This window comes from Poecile atricapillus, chromosome 8 (genome assembly GCF_030490865.1).
Source record: "Poecile atricapillus isolate bPoeAtr1 chromosome 8, bPoeAtr1.hap1, whole genome shotgun sequence".
NCBI lineage: Eukaryota > Metazoa > Chordata > Aves > Passeriformes > Paridae > Poecile > Poecile atricapillus.
The window spans coordinates 17,067,165-17,085,950 of record NC_081256.1 but is presented as its reverse complement, the minus strand read 5'-3'; the positions used below and the strand labels follow the sequence as shown (position 1 = coordinate 17,085,950).

General features: G+C 44.8%; 1 protein-coding gene across 21 annotated transcripts in view; it reads left to right on the top strand.

The window, feature by feature from the left end:
• Positions 1 to 18,786, top strand: part of LPP (LIM domain containing preferred translocation partner in lipoma) — a 315,569-nt gene that overhangs the window by 44,881 nt on the left and 251,902 nt on the right. For 19 of the 21 annotated variants that reach the window (XM_058844348.1, XM_058844351.1, XM_058844340.1 and 16 more), the window contains one exon: positions 15,971 to 16,069. The gene's annotated coding sequence lies outside the window, so the exon portion shown is untranslated. Of the gene's footprint in view, positions 1 to 14,525; positions 14,586 to 15,970; positions 16,070 to 18,786 lie in introns of those variants that run through there. The other 2 variants (XM_058844356.1, XM_058844355.1) reach the window with 2 other exon arrangements.

The window sequence follows — 18,786 nt, the reverse complement described above, 5'->3', positions numbered from 1 at the left end:
TTGGGATGCTGCACTTCCCTGGGACAGGCTTACAGCAGTGGCTTTCTTCCCTGCAGTCACTATTGGTCTCTGTTTCTGTAATTTGTCTGATCAGCAGATATTTTGACATCCATGTATTTTGAGAGGGGAAGACAGGCATTTAGCCTTCAGTTGGAACAAGCTCAGCGTTACTGTACATTTCCTATTCAGTGCAAGACTCCCACAGAGACCCTCCAGTTCAAACCCGTTCCCTTCTGTGTGGGAGTGTATGTTGAGACTTCTCCTCAGCTCTGTGGGCCCCCGGCTACTGGAGATGCAGAATCCCTTTTCATGGAGTGCTGGAGGTCACAGAGTGGAGGGAAAAGCCCTGAAGTTGTGTTGCATTAGAACAGTGTTGCTTGCTCTCCTCACAGCTGCCTGGGTAAGCAACACTTTTGGTCTTGGCTTTTTGCACAAAGCAGGAGGATCAGGCACCCCCACTGCTTCTGGAGCCTGTTCCACCACTTTGGGGAGAAGTAGCTTTAAAGGCTGGTGTGGGTTTGAATCAGACACCAATCTGGGGCATAGAGAAGTTGTAGGTGTGCTGGGAGTATGTGGTTTTCTGGCCTGATCCTCTTCTGATTCCTGGCAAAGGGCTTGATCTTCAACCTTGATATCCTGAATCTGCAGAATTTTCTCATAACAATAATTTCACTGCGTGGCATCTGTAAGAAAGAAGAGGATTTCAAGAGGTAAAATACAGTTATCTTGTACTGCTGAGCTGACTTGAGTTTTGTTCAGCTGGGGCTTCCCCAAATGGAGGGTTGGGTTGAGCCATTGGACTGGTGGTATCCAAAATCTGGCCACACCATTTGATGTTGTGCTGTGAAGTGCCCCTTCTCCTGTGCTGTCTTTAGCATTGAAGTTTGATTCCTTGTTTGGGTTGGATAGTCATTGAAGGAGAAGGGAAGGTCCAGGGCTTGGAAAGGATAGTGTGCATCCCTCTTCTGGGTGAGTAACCCAGAGGTGGGTGGATGTGGGAGCAGCTGGACTGTAATGTGGGTCACTGAGGAACAGGGAAGGTGAGGCCATCTACCCTAGAGGGGTTTGGGCTCTGCCCCAGGCTGCCACAGTAATCATCAGTGTCAACATCTGGCACATCAGTTTTTCTATTAGGAACTCTGTTCTTTGTGGGATTTTAATATCTTGGCTATTTCAGATCGTGCTGAGAAACAGCATGCCGCCGTGCAGGCACTCAGGATACATTGGTCGTTTGCAAACACAACATATATAATAATTTATTTCACTGCCTTGAGAATAGGCAAGATGGGAAAACCAAGCTCCTATGTAGCAGGAGTTCTTTTCTATCAGCCAAGCTGTAGGAATGACGTGCTTGCAATTAACATTATCTAATAGCAAGAGAGTAGCTGGCAAGGGGAGGGGCTGGGCAAAGGGGCTTTTTTTTGCTGAGGTTCTATCTTGAAGCACAGGAGCTCCTTGGTAGTAGGGCAGGTTCAGGATAGTTTAGCAGTTGTCCATACCCAGTGAGGTAGAAGGCCAGGGGGAAATCACTGTGTTCCTCACAGGTAACATGGAGAGATGTTGAAACCTGGTGTCCTGTTTGATGCTGAGAGACTTTCTGCTTGTAACTCAGCACGTCTTTGGTCATGGGGACAAAACTTCGTGGTGTTTTTAGGCATCACAACATTGGGATTCACAATTCAAATTCCACCAGGAGAAGTTGTTCAGAAGGGACCAGTGAAAGGTCCTCCTGGTCTCTGCTGTCCATTCACAGCCCGGGACTGGTCCACAGTGTGATGTAGAGCAGATGGAACTGAGTCTAGGGAGATTTTCTGCTCTTAGAAACATCTGCAGCTTCAGTAGGCTGTAGGCTCTCTCATGAGTCTTATCATCACTTGCTAAGTCTAAAACTAAGAGCTGAAACTTCACAAAGTCCCTATCTGAGATAAAGCACTTCCAGACTTCAGCTTTCCTCAAAGTTCTGGGTGAAACACTGGTCCATAGTGAGGCACAAAGTTCAGGCGGTCTGGTTTGCAGCCAGGGCTTTCTTGGGGCCATGAGCTGCATATGTGTTGTGTAGCAGCCCTACAAAACAAGATCTGGTTTAAGAGGGTATTTTTGTACAGGAAAGCACGTAAGTATATGCTTAGGTTCCACGGAAGTCAAAGCAACTTAAGCACATATTATAGTTAATCAGGAGCTTAAGTGATTTTCTGAGTTGGCCTAGATCTGGAATGACATAGGGCTCTCCTGAGTTGCAATTCACAGCCCTATCCTGTAGTTTCTTCCCAAGGAAAGTGCAGATTTATTTATTTTTAATTCTTGCCTTAAAGAATGGCCATTTTGGCCTTACTCCATTGCAAGTTACTGGAAAGGAAGATGTGAAGAGGTAAAGCACACTGAGCAGCACAGTCCTTTTGAAATAACAAAGAGAATTCATACCATTTATTTCAAAAGGATTCTGTGCATCAAGACTAACGATGTAACAGGGATGTTTCACTGAAGGATACTGTTGGAGTTGAAATGTGGTCTGGTGTGATCAGAATTCCTGCTTGGAACTGGTGCTGTGTAATGTGCTTCTATAGATTTCTTCCCTTTAATATGATTTTTTCTTCCTCTTTTCTGATGTCTCTTTGCCATGAATGGGATATTTGCAGTATGGATTTGAATTGAATGCAATGTTGTGTAATAAGAACAATAAGCAGGTGCATTGTATAAAATTTAAGTGGAAAGCTACTGCCTAGAAGGGAAAAGTAATGTGGTTACTGCTGCATCTTTTCCCCATATGAGCATTGTTCCCAAGCACTTACGGGTTTCCCAGTGAGATAGGTTTATTTAAGGTAAACTCCTATTCAAGTGAATGGGACACTGCTTCTCAATTGATTTTTTAGTACAACTTTTTGTGGTTAGAACAATAGACACTGCTAATATATAGGTTCTTTGTAAGAAGACTAACATTTTGCCTGTAAGTAACAGGATCATTTGATGAATGCTTGAGTGTTGCTAATAAGAAGGGGTGGGAGAGGAAATTACCTTTAATAAGGAGTTTAAGTGACATTTTTCTTATAGAATGCCACTGCTCTTGATTTTCACAGAAGCAAGGAACCCAAGGTGCTTGTGAGGCAGGTGTGGAGCAGTGCCTGAAGACTCGCCTTGGCTACCCCTGTTTGTGCCTCAGTACTTACCCCATCCTTGCTCTTGAGCAGGTCACTGCTTCCTGGGGCACACCAGTCCTGGCCAGCAGCGTCCCTTGCTGCCTGAGGACAGCCCAGCAGATGAAGTTCTCCTCGTGTTACAGCCCATGTTTGCAGAGCACTGTCTGTTCTTGTGTTTCATGTCCCTGCTCGGCCTGGCTGGGAGTGAACCCTTGTCTTGACCTGTGGCATCCTCTGGCAGGAAGGCTGCCAAGTGACTTCCAGCTGAAAACACAGTTTATTAGGAAAGGGAACGAGTTATTTTTTGGCTTGCCTTTTGGACCCCTGGCCTCCAGACTAGGCAGGAGTCCTTACTGTAGTTAATCCAGCCTTGCTGAGACCAGCAGTGGCCTTGGGTGCTTTTCTGATCAAGTCCTCTCTTGAGTGTTGGCTAGAGCAAAACCTTCCAACTTTAGGTCACCTTAAAGAGGAGGTTTGCTCCTGTGAATGTGCCTGAATGACCCCCTTTTACTGAGGAAAGTTTTCAGGTAATGTTTAAAATCCATGCTAAGTCCAGTTAATACAAATTATACTTTAGAAGCAGGAGGACATGGTCTCAGGTCTTTCAGCTCCATGTATGATGTGGTGCTGAAGGCTTGTTTGCTCTGTGCTGACATCTCCTAGCTGGACTGGTCATGTTTCTTTGCAGCAAGTGAACATTATATTTTTATTACAAAAAATTGGCTTGTCAGTCTAGAAGAGTCATAGACTGCCTTTTGGGGGTCAAGGAAATTGGCAGAAACTGGGAAGTGTCAGTTTTGAGCTACTGAGAGCTGTTCAGGAGTGTCTGGTCTCTCTGAGAAGCAGCAGTTCATAGGTTCCCTTGGTGCCTCATGGCTTGCTCATGCTAAAATGGGAACAAAACCCAAAGCTTGCAGTGTCACCCTAGAATGGTTATTGGTTCCTCATTTAAAGGGGAAAGGCTTGGGTTCTTGGGAGTGTGTGTTTGTGATAGGCTGGAAAAAGGAGCAAACCAGAATTCTTTCCTTGACTTTAGTACTTTGTGTCTCTGATAACCCACTCTAGGTGCCCAGATTTCCTTCTCTGGAAAAGCAGTTATAGTTTATTGTTGATGACATTTGTAACAAACTTGTTCTTGCATTGTACAGGTACAAAGTTTAAGTCCTTTGTGATTTTGAGATATTGGCATGTTTAACCCCCCCAATAAATTCCAACAGAATAAACTCTCCAACAGAAGTCTTAGAGCTATTGTAGTTCATGGGAGCTACTGGTTCTGATGTTGCTTCTGCCTTGAGCTGCAGTGGGTTATTTCACTGATAAGCTGAAGCTCTGGGAGCTGCTCTGGGTGTCACCAGCGGCTCAACTATTAATGGAGAAATACAGGTATATGTTACAGGAGGTGAGGGAGAACTGAGTTTGAACCAGATACATTTTAGGAGAAGAATATGCAGCTTGCCCATTGTAATTCTTTCAGATGGTAGTAAAGCTTTTAGGTAAAGGCATTGCTCAGCACTTGCTCAGCACTTGCCTGATTTTGGCCATCTAAGCACAAGGGGATCCTTCTGCTGGAAGTGGAAGCAGATTGTTAAGAGGAGAGCAGTCTGGATTGACATCAGCCATAGTGTTAGTTCCCATCTGCCTGTGCAGGCATGGACATTACTTCCATTCAAAAAACTGACATGGAAGGTCACAAACTCTGGAGTGAGAGGAAGAGTCTTTCTCAGTGCATTCCTGTGTAAGAGACAAGCTGTAGCATCGATTTCTAAGGACAGGATCTAAATAATCTGAATTTTTTTTGGCCTTCTTTTGTGTGTCTTGTGGCCACAGCACCTTCCTTGCTGGCTGCCACTTCCTCAGACCTTCCTGCTTCTGTGCACTTCCCCTAAGCTGCAGCCTATTTACCCACTGCCAGACTGTACCTGGTGCAGCCATCATCCCACATCCTTTAAGCATCCCCTTCTGTTGGGGCAGTGCACCTCCAAACTTCATGTCTTGTGTTATTTTTTTTTTTTCTATATGCTTTTGAGGGGTTTTGTTGTTTTTTTGTGTGGTTGGTTTTGGGTTTCTTGGGTTTCTTTTTTTTTAGCTTCTATTTCTCCTGTCTGCAAAGCAGGGGATGGGATATAATGGTGGGGCTGTGAGGCTGCCTGGCTTTGGTTCATTCTCACAGCTGAACAGTGGCTGTGTTGTGCTGGCCACATGTGCTCCCAGCCTGCTTAAAAGGCAAGGCAAAGCCCTTTAGCTGAAACCACCAAGAAGTCACATCACCTGAATCTGTTGAGCCGTGTGTCTTTTGGTTGCAGCCACCTTGGTATTTAGAAAGTGCTCTGGTGTCTGAGAAAGTCTGTTGTAGGGCTTTTTAGTTTTAATTTGAATGGTTTTGAAATACTGGAGACTTCAGGGTGAAAAGAAAGGAGATTTTGGTTTTCTAATATACCAAACCTGCCCTGGGCCTGGTGCAGAGGCTGTGTGGCTGCTGGGGACTTGCTACCTTAGCTGTGATATTTTTGCAGACATGGTTTCAAGTGCAGTTCTGTTGAAGCCCTTTGTACCCTTCAGTGAAGGGAATTGCAAAGGGTTGACACAGCCTAGCTTGAATTTCTGAGCCTGTGAAAGCGAACAGTGTAAAATGCCTCTGGCTGGCTTTTGAGGCAGATGTCTGGGCACTGCCATTGTCATATAATGATGTGTCTTCAGTATTTGGGTTGGATGTCACTGTCCTTCATTGCAGCAGCAGGAATGTTTGAGTCCATGGTTCTGTCTCCAAAAATGGCAAAGATTTTTTCTGTTACCTAATAACTTCCTTGACAGGGATGTAACTTTAATCTCTTATGGAAAATGATTCTGCATTCATCCTGTAGCAGGAACAGGGCTCAGATCTGTTGTATGTTCCTAGCATTGGTTTTACTGCTGGGTTACAGCAGCCATGAGGACCAGATTTGTCCAGTGTGTCCTCAGGGGAAACACTGGAGGAGTCTGGATCTGTTTTCTTGGTGAAGATGACCATCACTGTGTCAGGAGGGTGGCTCTGCAGCATTGCAGCTCTGTGGCAGATGCAGGAATTTTCCCAAAGCGTATCTCTGGGAATGTCCTGTGGTCCTTGGGTTGATATCCACATAGTGCAAAGGCAGTGGCTTTGGTGGATGGGCCAAGTTTGGATTGATTATTGAAGGCCAAACCTTCTGCAATGGAGAAAGAGCTGTAGGTGTGGCTGTGTTTGTGAGAAAGCTGATGCCTTCCCTGTTGTGCTGTGGCTGTGCTCTTTTTCTGTTGTTGGTCAAAGGCAAAAGCAGCAGTGAAGTAAAAGGAGTGAAATAAATCCTAAACTCCAAAATTTCAGGTCAGCTGTTGGCGAACCCTGCTTATATCCCCTGCTTTGCAGCCAGGAGAAATGGAAGCTAAAACCTGTGAGGGCACAGAGCAGAAACACTGTGGAGAAAAAGCAAGTGTGAGCTTGGCCAAGAAGGGACTTCTGGTCCTCAGTAGTTTTGCAGTGAATGTAGGTGATTGCCCTAAAGGTGATGTCTCCAAGGAATGCTTCTATCAGGAAGGTGGTGAAAGAGAAGGGAGATAGTCTTCCTCTTTCTCATGAAGATACTGCTTTTAGTTCTTATAAAGAAGAATGCGTAGGTTCAATCTCAGCATTACTGGCCAAGCCCTCAAAGGCAACGACTGTTGTATTGAGACACAACAAACTGAGGTTTCCCAGTGGCAGCTTATCCCAGCTGGTGCCAGGGCAGGTGCCAGGGAATGCGGGGTGAATGCCTTCAGGAACCCTGAGGCAAGCAGCTCACCTCCAAGAGACACAGGCATGCTGCTTCTCAGCTCTTCTGAGCTGCTCCATGAAACCGTGCCTCCTGAGAAGTTATGTTAGTCATTTGTTGCAAGACTATTTCCATTTTTGTTCTTAATGCTGTGTTATTTGGACAGCAGGAATGAGGAAGTTTCTAAGCTGTCTGCTTGGAGCAGGGTGATTGTGGACCACTTATTCCTGGGCAGGAGGTGATGTCCCTGGGGAGGCTGATGGTGACTGGTGCTGAGCCTCAGGGCACTGGGTGGTTTCCCACAGGTGATTGTCAGGGACAATCCCACTTGTCAGGGACATGTGTGGGCCTGTGTGGGGAAGGAAGCATTCACTCATGCTCCTCACAGCACACAACTGTTTTTTGCTAATCATTCCAGCCCACAGGAATTTTTTTTATACTGATTTTTGTTGGTGGTGGTTCTTTCATTCAGTCATTATTTTTTTTTTCCCTCCTTTAATTGTTGAAGCTGTTTTTAATCCCTGACCATAATAAAGCCACACTGTTAACACAAGCAGCGGGGTAGCTGAAATTGCAGCTGTACTACAAGCTCTGCTTTTAATTTCAGGCTGTTATTAATGAGGCTAGAAACTTTCCCTTCCCCCAGTTGAGTTTTGACTGTGTGTCTTCATCCAAGCCGCTTCATTCTGTGCTTCAGAGCATCCCTGACCCCGTTTGGATATAACAGGTGAAGGCTGAAGACTGTTTTCAGATGTCACAAAAAGGCTTCTGGCTGCTGTCCTTCCCTTTTCCTTATGCAGGCAGCTCTGTGGAGGTGGAGGGCTGGAAGCAGGAGCTGCAGGGGCTGGGGCAGAACCTCCAAAGAGCGGGTGGCAATGGGGAACTGCATCCCAGAGTTGCTAGTGCTGGGAAGGAAATGGAACTTCACATGTTTGACAGAGGTGGGAGGGCAAGACAGGGTGGTTGGATGGGTTTGGGTTGCTTGTGAGTTTCTGCCCCTGCACTTTGGTCCTAGGGCCGAGCATGAGGGGCCCGTGGTTGGTATTGCTATCCCATTGGCAGCACCCATCGCTCTCCCTAAAGGGAAGGTTATGTGGTACATGTCTTTTCCTCTCCTTTTTGCTCCTGCAGTGCCCTGGGTGCCCACGGGAATATTCTGTTGTTTGCAGAAGCAGCAGTAATGGCAAAAAGGTTTTATGTTTTTGGAAGCTAATACTGTAATTACGTTGGGGATATGGAAATCCCGGTCTGCTGCTGAAATTGCTGCAATAGACTCAAACTTAGGGATTGTCAGGACTCTAGAAAAAATTCCCAGCAATTTGCATTTCTAAAGTGCAATCCCACACTCCTGTTTATAACCTGTGTGTGTGAGAGAGGATGTATTACTCTGTGGCCAAAGGCATGTAATCCTCCCAGCCCCGGGTGTGTGCACTCAAGGCCAGATTGGCTTTATTTCCTGTGCTTTTTGAGTTGAGGGTTTGAGTACTGCAGACCTGTGAAACAACCCTTCAGGACTCTAGTCTCTAGTTTTTAAGTTAACACCCCCCCTTCCCTGCAATGTAATAAAGGTAATTACTGCCTGTGCAGTGCATGTTTGCAGCTCTGCAGGAGCACTTGCTGGGCTGGTCTCATTCAGCTGGCTCCTGTTTGGATCCTGCATCTCCAGACCGTGATGTCTGAGCCTGACGCTCCATGGCGCATGCACTAGCCTTTTTCCTAGATGGATTTATTGGATTTCCAGTAAAGACAAACAAAGTCTGAGGTCTAACGGTGCTGAGCAGGCAGCTCTGCACTCACTGGTCCAGCCTGCTGTGCTCAGCTCCTTATACGGCCAAAAAAAGGAAGAGGAAAAGAGGGCGCAGCGTGAATACCAGACATACGATGCATTCTTCCCAGCTGCAAACTTGGAATTCGCTTTTCCCTGGAAAGTAAGCCCTCTGTATGTCCATTAATTCAGGCTCTGTACTGTTGAGCAGGAAGAGAGAAGCCAGCATTGAGCTGGCTCCGAGCAACACTCAATTGTCTGGTGTAAAGGAATTTCTTTTCTGTGAGGTTTTTTGTTGCTTTGGTGCGAGACTGAGGTGGGATGGAGGAGTGGGAGAGGGGACCAGGTTCTCCTGAAGCTCACTCTGACTTGGCAAGCTGCAGGCAGATAGACTGCAATTACATCTATTTTCTTCATCTAAAAATCAATTTGATTCATCATTAGCCTCTGCCTTTAAATTATGTTTTCCCTGAATAGCATCTTCCGGTTAGTGGGAGGCGGAGGGGAGGTAAGGCAATCGATCCTGTTACTTCATTCATAATCTGGCTTCAGCCTTTGTTGTTTGAATCACTGTGGGTGTGAATGGCTATGCTTGGGCTGGAGGTACAAGGCACAGGTTCTCTATCTGTTGGATGTGGGCCCTGATATCTCTAAGTGGGCCTGGGTTTCCAAAGCACTGGTTTATTCTCTTGGGTGCAGCACCCTTTTGAGAGCTTGAATGAGAAAGGTCAGGCTCCCCTCTCCTGGTCTGTCACTGGTTTCACAGTGTGCCAAGGCACTGGGAGCTGAACTGCTATGGCAAGTGATTTTCTAGGTTGTTTGAAGTCACATTGTAAACTGGAAGCCACAGGAGGGTGAATCCTGGTGCTACCTGTGCAGTGGCAGCTTGCCTGCCTGCTAGCACCTGGGGCCGTGTCAGCAGGGACACCTCCAGCCAGCCCTGTTTGTGCCTGTTACCCAAGGGAAAGCTTCTCCAAGACCACAGATGTGGCCTGTGCTTCTATGGATGCTCTCTGTTTCATGGGGACCAAAGAGGTGGGAGAATTGGGCAATTGTCACTCAGCCAAAAGGCATTTGGAAAAAGCAGCTTGACAACCCTGAGTCATGTTTTACTGCCTTGGGATCAGAGTGCCTGGAAAGCAGTTCTCTGTTGTCTCTTCACATGCCTTGTGGAGGTGATGATGCTACTTAATTTCACGAGCTCCTTTCATCTAGCTCCTGCACCGTGCTTTCCCATCTCGAGGATGGGCTGTGACAGCACTTGACTAAGGCAATCTGTGTAGCTTTGTGAGGATCCCATCTGTTTCTCTCCTTGACAGCTGGGTTGTTCCATGTTACTTGCCTTCTTTCTTCCCTGTAAAACCCAGCACGTTATTAAGACTCAAAATAGTAGCTCCTCTGGGCCATGTTGTAATAGAAGGGTGTTTCATGATGACAAGTTCCAGCATTGCATGAAGGCAAAGCCCTTTTATACATGCAGGGAAATAGCAACAATCTGCTTGCAGGTCATGCATGGCTCAGCTCTTTGAACTTCTACATTGTCAAGTGTTTGCTGTCTCTGTTCTCAGAGACTGTACTTTGCAACAAGCACTGTAAATTATCCAGCAAGGATAATAAAGGAGTTTGATGGTAGAAGAAAGAGAAATGAATGGCAAATCTATGCTAATGGAAACATCTGTTGGGTATTCTTGTTACTCTTTCCCTATCCATCCCCACATGCATCCGGAGATTGTTTAGAGCCAGGTGGAATAGAGACTTAATTTTTTTCCTCTGAGTGGACCTTAGGCTCTTGTGTATAAGTCTGGGTTAGAACTGTCAAGTGGGTTTTTTGTCATTATTTCACATAAGTGCACTCTTGAGCATTTTGCTATACATGCAACTTAATGGTGCTCCTAGTTCCTTAGCCAGAGCTCCACAAAAAATCGGGTAGTGGGCTTGATGAGTGTTGGATTTGGGAGTCCCTTAACATTTTGTCATGTAAAAGTTGCAGCTTCTCTATCTTGCTTCAGTTTCTGCTATGTTTAAATGGGTGTAAATTTCCACTGATTGCTTTTCTAATGCAGTGAAACACTGAACTGGTGAAGAAGGAGAAAAAGACAGGTGACTAGTAAATATTTTTTTAAGCATTGGGATGGTTTCATTTCCAGGATGTTATCTTCTTGTTGGGAAAAAATATGTACTCTAATAAACACAATGCACTCTCCAAGTGTAAGGGAATACTGTGCTTCTACTCTTTTTATATTTTTTATTTTTGTGGTACTGCCTTAAGGTATTTTACCAGAAGTATGGGCTGTCATGATTAGAGAATCCTGTAAAACAGCTGTAATAATTGCACAATGTTCTTTATTCCTGTCAGGTTTATTCATAGACTTTTTTTTTTAAGACACATGTGGGACTGTCTCTGCACACATCATTGATTTTGCTAATAAAATCTTATATTTTGATGGTACATTTAATTGGAAAATCATTAACTGCTCCATAAGACTTACAGTATCATGGGATAGGAATGTTTCCTGTTGCCTTCATGGAGAGATTGATCTCGATGGATTTCTTTGATTTCTTAACAGCTACTGGGAAAGGACACAGAATCAGATGCCTCATCTCCGCTCCAGTCTCTCTCACCAAGGCTTTTCTTCCTGCAGGGAGTGGAGAAGGTTCTTAAAACCTGTTTGAAATTATTTCAGTGCAAAACATGGGGAGAGGATACCATGTTGGAGTTGGACTGTGGCCACCATGTTGTCCCCAGTGGTCCCTCCATGTGAGGCTGCTACTGCAGCTGTGACCATAGGTCAGCTGCTCAGGTGGAGGGCATTGTTTCTATCTGGGCTATTCAAGGACCAGGGCAGGTTAAATTGCCTTTGTCCAGTATCAGCCAGGACATGCTTGAGAGCCCCAGGCTGAGTTTTTGCTGTCGCTTCTAGGTGAGTTCTTCAGTAGCTTGGATCAGCAGTGCAGGGTTTTAGATCCCACTGCAAGCCCAGAGCCCAGGGAAGGGCCCAGAGCAAGGTGAATCTGCTCTGGTTTATTTGGCTAGAAGGCTTTTCCCCTGTAAGTGAGTATTGGACTGGCAATCAGAGAGCCACCACTGAGCCTAACTCCAGTCCTGTATGTAGTGGCAATTAGCAGATTTGAGCACATCCTTCATTTGGCCAAAAAACCTGGGAGATGACACAAGTCTGTATTTTATTGTATTCATTAATTTAGTGAGCGTGTGTGTGTTGTATTTGAGGGAATGTTTAGTGTTCAGGTTTGTAGAGCCGAATCCGATTCTGTTTTACAGGAGACAGCCCAGTTGTCCATAGCAACCTGAAATTGATTTTCCCCCCACTGCCTGCTGAAAGCTGTTCCCTCTTGAATCATCCCTTTAATTTAATATAGTGAACAGGATGTCCCTGCATGCAGAACCTTTTTTTTTTTAACAACAAGTAACCTAGGCAAAAAATAAAAAAAAATAAAAAATTGTATTTGAACAACAGCCCTGCCTCTGTCTTTATTGCCACTTGGCATTAGTCCTTGCTGTGCTGTTTCCTCGTGCTTTGTTCAGGCACTGGAGGCCGTTATCAGTACTGGTTAATCACCGCTGCTGCCACAGGGGGATGTCCCCCTGCACACCCTGGCCAGCATGGCAGTAGGTCCCTCTTTGGCATGAAACCCTTCAGGCTGCCCTGTTTTGTGCTGAAAAATCTATTTTTTTGTAGCGTGTGTCCCATCACTGTGCTGTGCTTTCCCCTGACGTGTGGTGGTGCTCACATGTGGCACTGGTCATGTCATGGCTCTGGCTCTGACCTGCCTTTTTCTGTGCGTCTTCCCAGTGCAAGCATTGGACCTGCTTCAGAGAAGGCTTATTGGAAGGTGTTGGGGAAGAATGGGAAGAGCTGCCATGCTGTTTCGATCCTATTTGCAAAAGAAATCTATGTCTTTGTCATCTGTGTGGTGCCTGAGGACTCCAAGGGAGTGATTACCTTGTCAGAGGAGTGCCAGGCATGAGGAATTTGGGCTATTTGTGCTTTTGCTACCTGGAAGAGCACTTGACTACCTTTTGGAAGAATAACAGCTTGTGTGTGGTCAGCACAGAATGCAACCTCTTTCCACATTTGCTTGCCCCTGGATTTTGCACAGCATGGCAAAACAGCAGAGCTTTTTTCCTGTGTTCTTAGTTCTTGCCCTGCTTGTTGCGAAGCCGCTGGAGGAGGACGTGTTGCTGGGCTGGGGCAAGGTGTGCTGTGGTAGCAGTTGTCCCACCAGACTTGTCCCCATTGATTGTTCCACACAAAGAGAAGCAAGCTGCTGCTTGCATCCATGCTTGGGCCATTAATACAAATTGCACCAATCTGTGCTGTGAAATGTCTGCCTTTCCCTGGCTTGTTTTATGAAAAGTTAAAGGGAAAAAAGAAAAAAAGCACACTAAATCAATATGGCAGAGGCTTCAGTTGCCTGTTCACCTGCTGTCACTGTGAGATGAAGCCATGTCACTTGACATGCCTCGTGTATGGCACTTGTTGAGAAGATAGTTATTTCATCTCTCTGTTTTTTTTCATGTCAGTCAAAAGATGGTTTGTTTCATGTGCATCATCTGTACGTTGCACTGAATAAGCTACCCAAAAAAGGTTAATCTCCAATTCCATACTGCTTTTGCTGTCGCATCCAACTGCTTCAAAGACAGCAATGAGTGTATCTCTAATGATGACTCCCAGAAACAGAGGTAGCATAGGCATCTACTTCTTTCAGGTGCCAAAACTGAGACTTACAAGGCCTGTTTTTCCAGAACACTGTGTTTTGTAGTGCTGTACGTGGTTATAGTACAAGTCTTGATTAAAGGTTGAACACAGAATCTCAATCCCTGCCTGCTAGCTCTTGTCTCTTCTGGACGTAGTCCTTCTGCATCTTTATTCAGCCACAAAAGTCACAGCAATAAATATGTGGGAAAATTTGATATATGTGACTTTGCTCTTATCGTTCAGAAGGTTTATGGCAGAGGCATAAACAGGATCTAATCTTTCCAAGTGACGCTCAGCTGCCAGACCACAAAGCTTCCTTTCTGGTCTCCTTACCACTGCCTGCCTTGCATGCTCTCCCACTTCTGAAAACTGAATGAGGGAGAGGAAGCCACTGTCCCACATGGCTGTAACCTCCCTTTTTGACATGACTTGGCTTTCATACACCACTAGTATGTAGAGTGGACATTGCTCCAGGTGTCAGCGAACTTCTTTGTGTCTTGTCATTCCTCCCTTCAGCAGGAGTACTCCCTGCATGAGAGCTTGTTATGATCTGGCTAAGTTATGCAGGAGTTCCTCGACTGTTGTCTGTAACTTCTGTCAGTGGGATATTTGTAAATTTAAATGCTTCCTCCCAGAAGTATCAAAGGAACTGAGGCCACTTTTCAGCATGGACATGAAAGGCTTTCGCGCACTGGTGCAGCCAGGATTGCCATGGAGAACAAAGGCTTTTGCTAATCGCTTCTAATGCCTTTCAAGTTTATGCCTCATTTTTTCCCCTTTTTCGGATGGCCTCCCAGAATACTGAGACTTCACTGACTGACTCACCAAATAATTAACAGGAGGAGGACTCAATCTCTGAAACTTTTGAACACCTCTTTTAATTTTCTTGAATAAGCCAGTACTCTGGCCAGGATCCAATTTGTGTAATTACATTTGACCTAACTTAATCCCTTGGCAGTTTCAATTGCATGTGGTAGTTGTCTTGGCTCCCTGTCCGGGGCTGCCATTCAATGCTACTCCATGGTTTTCAACAGCTGTCGTAATTCAGCTGTAGAAATGGGTGTATTTTCTTGGTGGAAGCATTCCTCATATCTCTATCCCTTGCTAAACATCCTTATCTCACTAGTGTTTTGGGAGGTAACGTGTCTGAAGCTGCAGATGATCTTGTTGAAGTCCTTGGAGCTGCTTTCACCCTTAAAGTTGGGTATGCATTTAGAGTCTTTTATCAGTTGTCCAACATACGTTTTGAGATTACTTTGAGTTTTTCACCTTCAGGCATTTGTTGCTCAGTCTCCTCAGCTATGTGCTGCTTTAGGGACATTATTGGGGTAGATATTCCTCTTTAGCCTTGGAAACAGCACTTCTGCTATCCAATCAGTGCTAAACAGGAGTGTGTCACCTTCCTGTGCTGACAGCAGTTGGGCTGGCTGGCTGTAAGTGTTGGCATTGCTAAGAGTGCAAGTGATGAAGGAAAGCAAAAGCCCAGGACAGCTGGTAGGATTACAAAGGATGAAAAAAAACATCCCAAGCAGAAACTTGGAGATGGACAAAGTGTGGTAGCCAAAGGTACAGTCAGGTGGATGAGCCATGCAAAAGACAAGACACTGAGTTCTTGCATTGCTACATCCTTAGATGTGCAAGAAGCATCTTTTTTTCACAGCAAGTGTCAAATTGAGTGTTTCTTGGCTTCAGCCATCGGAAAAGGCATATTTGTTACAAAGCTACTTGATCCTTTGGGGGCAGGAGCAGCTCCTGCTGAGGGGAGACAGGAATTCAGATGAGCTGGGGTGGAAAAGGTGATTTACTGCTGAAAGGTGCTGCTCTTGCAAATTGTTTGCTACCATCTAACTGTTTTTCCAAGAGCCTCCAGAAGTAGGGCAGCAAATGTATCATTGCTGCTCTCCCTTGTTACTGTTACCTTGCATGAAATTTGGGATGTTTTTGTCGTTCAGAACTCTCCCCTGTGTTTCTGAACACTGTTCATGCAAATCCTTTCTTTACCTTTCTACATTGTCACCAAACACTTGGGTTTGTGCGAGATTTCATTTTGCTAGGTAGAACATACTGAATCAGGAGGTACAGAGTATGTTGTGAATACAACAGCCATTCATCAGACCTGACTTTTACCTTCTGGATCTATCCCATAATTACACACATTTAAATCTCAGAGCAGACTGGAAATCTTTTCTCTGTTGGTTTCAGGGAACTGTAAATAAAGTCACCAGTGGTAATATTAAAATTTGTCCTCTGTCACAGATATTAAAGCTTTGGACTCAGAGCCATCTGATTTTGACATGCGCTGTGTATTGCTTATACCTTGGCAGAACTTTCTGCAAAGTCCATGAACACTTTGTTTCCTACAACACAAAATTATCAAACCCTTATGGTGATTGCCAGAAAAAATGTGGCCAACTCCAAGTGGTGGTGCATGATTTATCTACAGTCAGTGATGTTGCTTTTGAAGATCTCTTTGCATGCTAAATAATGGGGTGGGGAAAATTGCATTTCAGAGTTGATGGTTTTTCCTTTACTGCTGGACTGGACTCTTCCTGCCATCCTGAAGACAAATCTCTTTTTTTCTCGTTTCAGAGTGCTTTGTAACTGTGTGTGCCTGAATGCATCAGCCTTTGGAAGCAAGCATCTTCCCCTGAAACAGCCTTGTGATATCCAAGTGCCTGCTCTCTTGGGGTAAGGAGACACATACACATGCAGAGGTTGAGAATGTGCTGTGAGCAGAAGCAGAATGGGCAAAGAGAGGACAAGCAGCATTGCCCCAACTTGTAAATTTTGGAAATAGTGAATTTGTCATGGAGAGAGGGAATAAACTAAATCTGTCCACTGCAAATAAAATGAATTATAAACTTAAGTTGCAGCAAGGAAATTTAGCTGAGGTGTGTCAATGAATGATCTGCATTAAGGATAGGTGAATGCTGGAGTGGATCTCCCCAGGAAGTTAGGCAGTTTCAGTCATGGAGAGGTTCAAGAACAAGTTGGAAGAGCAGTAGCAGATGTGCTTTTAGGAGAACCGATCCTTCCATTGGTGGAAAAATAGTCTAGGTGACTTCTGGAGAGTCCTACTGATGATTAGAAATGGGAATGTGTGAAATTCTTATCTTAACAACCTTATTCAAAGCTGATAAGGTGAAAGACAAAGCAGAGTGTATCTGTGCAGAATGAACTGTATGGTTAGGTGAAGAATTGATGCAGTGGCAATTAACGCTGGTGCTCAGTGACTTTGTTACCTGAATGATGTTATTCTGGATGGAAGCATAAGATCAGGGGAAAGAAGAGGTTTAATCATCTGTTGTTGGCATGCAGTGCAAACTTGTGGTAAAAACAGGAAGTTGTATCAATTCTGGCTCCTTGGTATTAAGTCTCTGAGAGTTTGGGTCTCTTCCATGGTCCATGTAAGGGACTTACTCTTTCAGGAGTGTAATCTCACCTGCTTTTTTGTGACACGAGAACACAATGCTACCAATATAGGTATACTGAGCAAAACACAAATATCATGTGAAACACAGAGAAAGGAATCGAGTGATTACTTTTCCTCTCTTTTTCTAGGGCTGATGAAGTGGAGGAGAGTTGAATTTTTCTTCTCTTGCTCTTCTGTTTATGTTCTCCATTGTGTTTCTTTGTCTTGTCTTGACAGCAAACACAGCAGGCTTTTCCTGAGTTTAAAAATGATGGCTCACCAGCTAGGTCTTGAAATTAAGTCCTGAAGATAGCTGCCCCTTTAGTTCCCTTGCTTCTTCCTCCTTCATCCCTTTCCTGGGAGCTGCCAATGACAAATGGAACCTGGGCTCAGGCAGCCTCCAAGCCATCGTATGACCAGGGGGTGTTCAGGTGCTTTGTCTTCCTTGGTCCAGTTAGGAAGATCAGTGAGATACCGGTCTTGTAGGACATCTGGATTTCAATGGGAAGTTCTTCAACCTCTTGTTGGACTTTGGTTTCTCTAAAATTTGCATTTCATCCATAATGTCAGCAAACACTGGTGTCTGCTCTGGAGTTACACCAGTGTCTTATTGTTCCTTATCGTCTTCTGCATAGCAGAGATAAGCTGTTGTGTCTCAGGGGTATGGGGACATGGAAGAAACTTGCAAATAGCTCTAAGAAATGCAGGTGGTATCAAGAAGAAAATAAGGGATGCCTTTTTGAAGTCACCTTTGTACATGCTCTTTTATTTTTTCTCTTTTCTTTTTTTTCTTCCTCTTGAGCTTTTCAATTCCTGCAACTATCTGCTCAGATCTTGAAAGCAAAATGTGTTCATGGAAAGATACAATTTACTGTGTTCCCCCATGATCTTTTGATCTCAATCAATCAAATAAATCCAAGACCTTGCAATTCACCTTGTTGCAAGGACAGTTAATAAGTTGAGGGGTTGTGCCAATGGTAGTGATGGTTTTCCAGCTTTGTGCTTTTTTAAAAAATTGTTATTCTTTTTCATGGTTCTGACCTTTTGGACTGGTCAGGGTAAGATTATTTGCAAAGAATAGTCCATTAATATGCCTGTCAGGACTGGAGTTAACATTCGAGAATTGCTGCAGAAGAAAGCAATATGCCAAAGTTCAATTTAGATTTCCCTGCAGGGTTGAAAATAATGGCAAGACTCACTTAACATGGCAGGGATGAGTTCTGCCACCTCTATGGGAGTGGCTACAGGGTCCTGCAGCACTTTGTGTGCCTGGTTCAGTTGTCTGCTCCTGAAATTCGGTGTCTGGCATCTCGTGCTGGGGCTTGCTTGGGGTGGAGGAGCCCTGGATGCATCTCCTGGCTCTTTGAGGTGCCAGCTCAGTCAATTGGTAGATTCCCTTGATTTAGCAACTGATTTTTTTTTTTTTCCAAGTGCTGTGCTCCTTGCAATGCAGATGAGGGTTTGTGGAGCTGCTCTAAGCTCTGTCCTGCAAAGCCACCCTGTTCCCATCCCTGCACTGCATCCTTGCCTTCAGTGCAAGCCAGTGCAAGGTATTTTGAGTTGTGTCCTGTGTCACCTGCTGTGATCTCTGAGCCTTTTGGGAGTCCCAGATTTCACAGTTGCGTTTTCCCTGCTGTGACTATTCATGAAAAGAATTCCTAGATATCTCCCACCTAGTGTTTGCCACCATAGAGCGTGCATTATCCAGTGGTAAGGATCTCGCTTTACTATCAGGAAATATCACGGTGGTTATTGATGTCAGCAGAATTGACTCCTGTGGATGAGAGCAGCATGAGGAGCGAAGCTGGAAACCAGCAGCTGCTATTTGGGCATTAATCTGCAGCACTTGAAAACTACACAGTCCATTGTGTACAAATGGGCTCTTTAGACCCTGCTCAAAAATGTAAGTATAGTTTGTCTGAAGCATGTGGCTCTTCTGAGTTTATTTTTTCTTCCTTCTGTAGATGAGAAAGTCAAGGTGCTAAATACCACT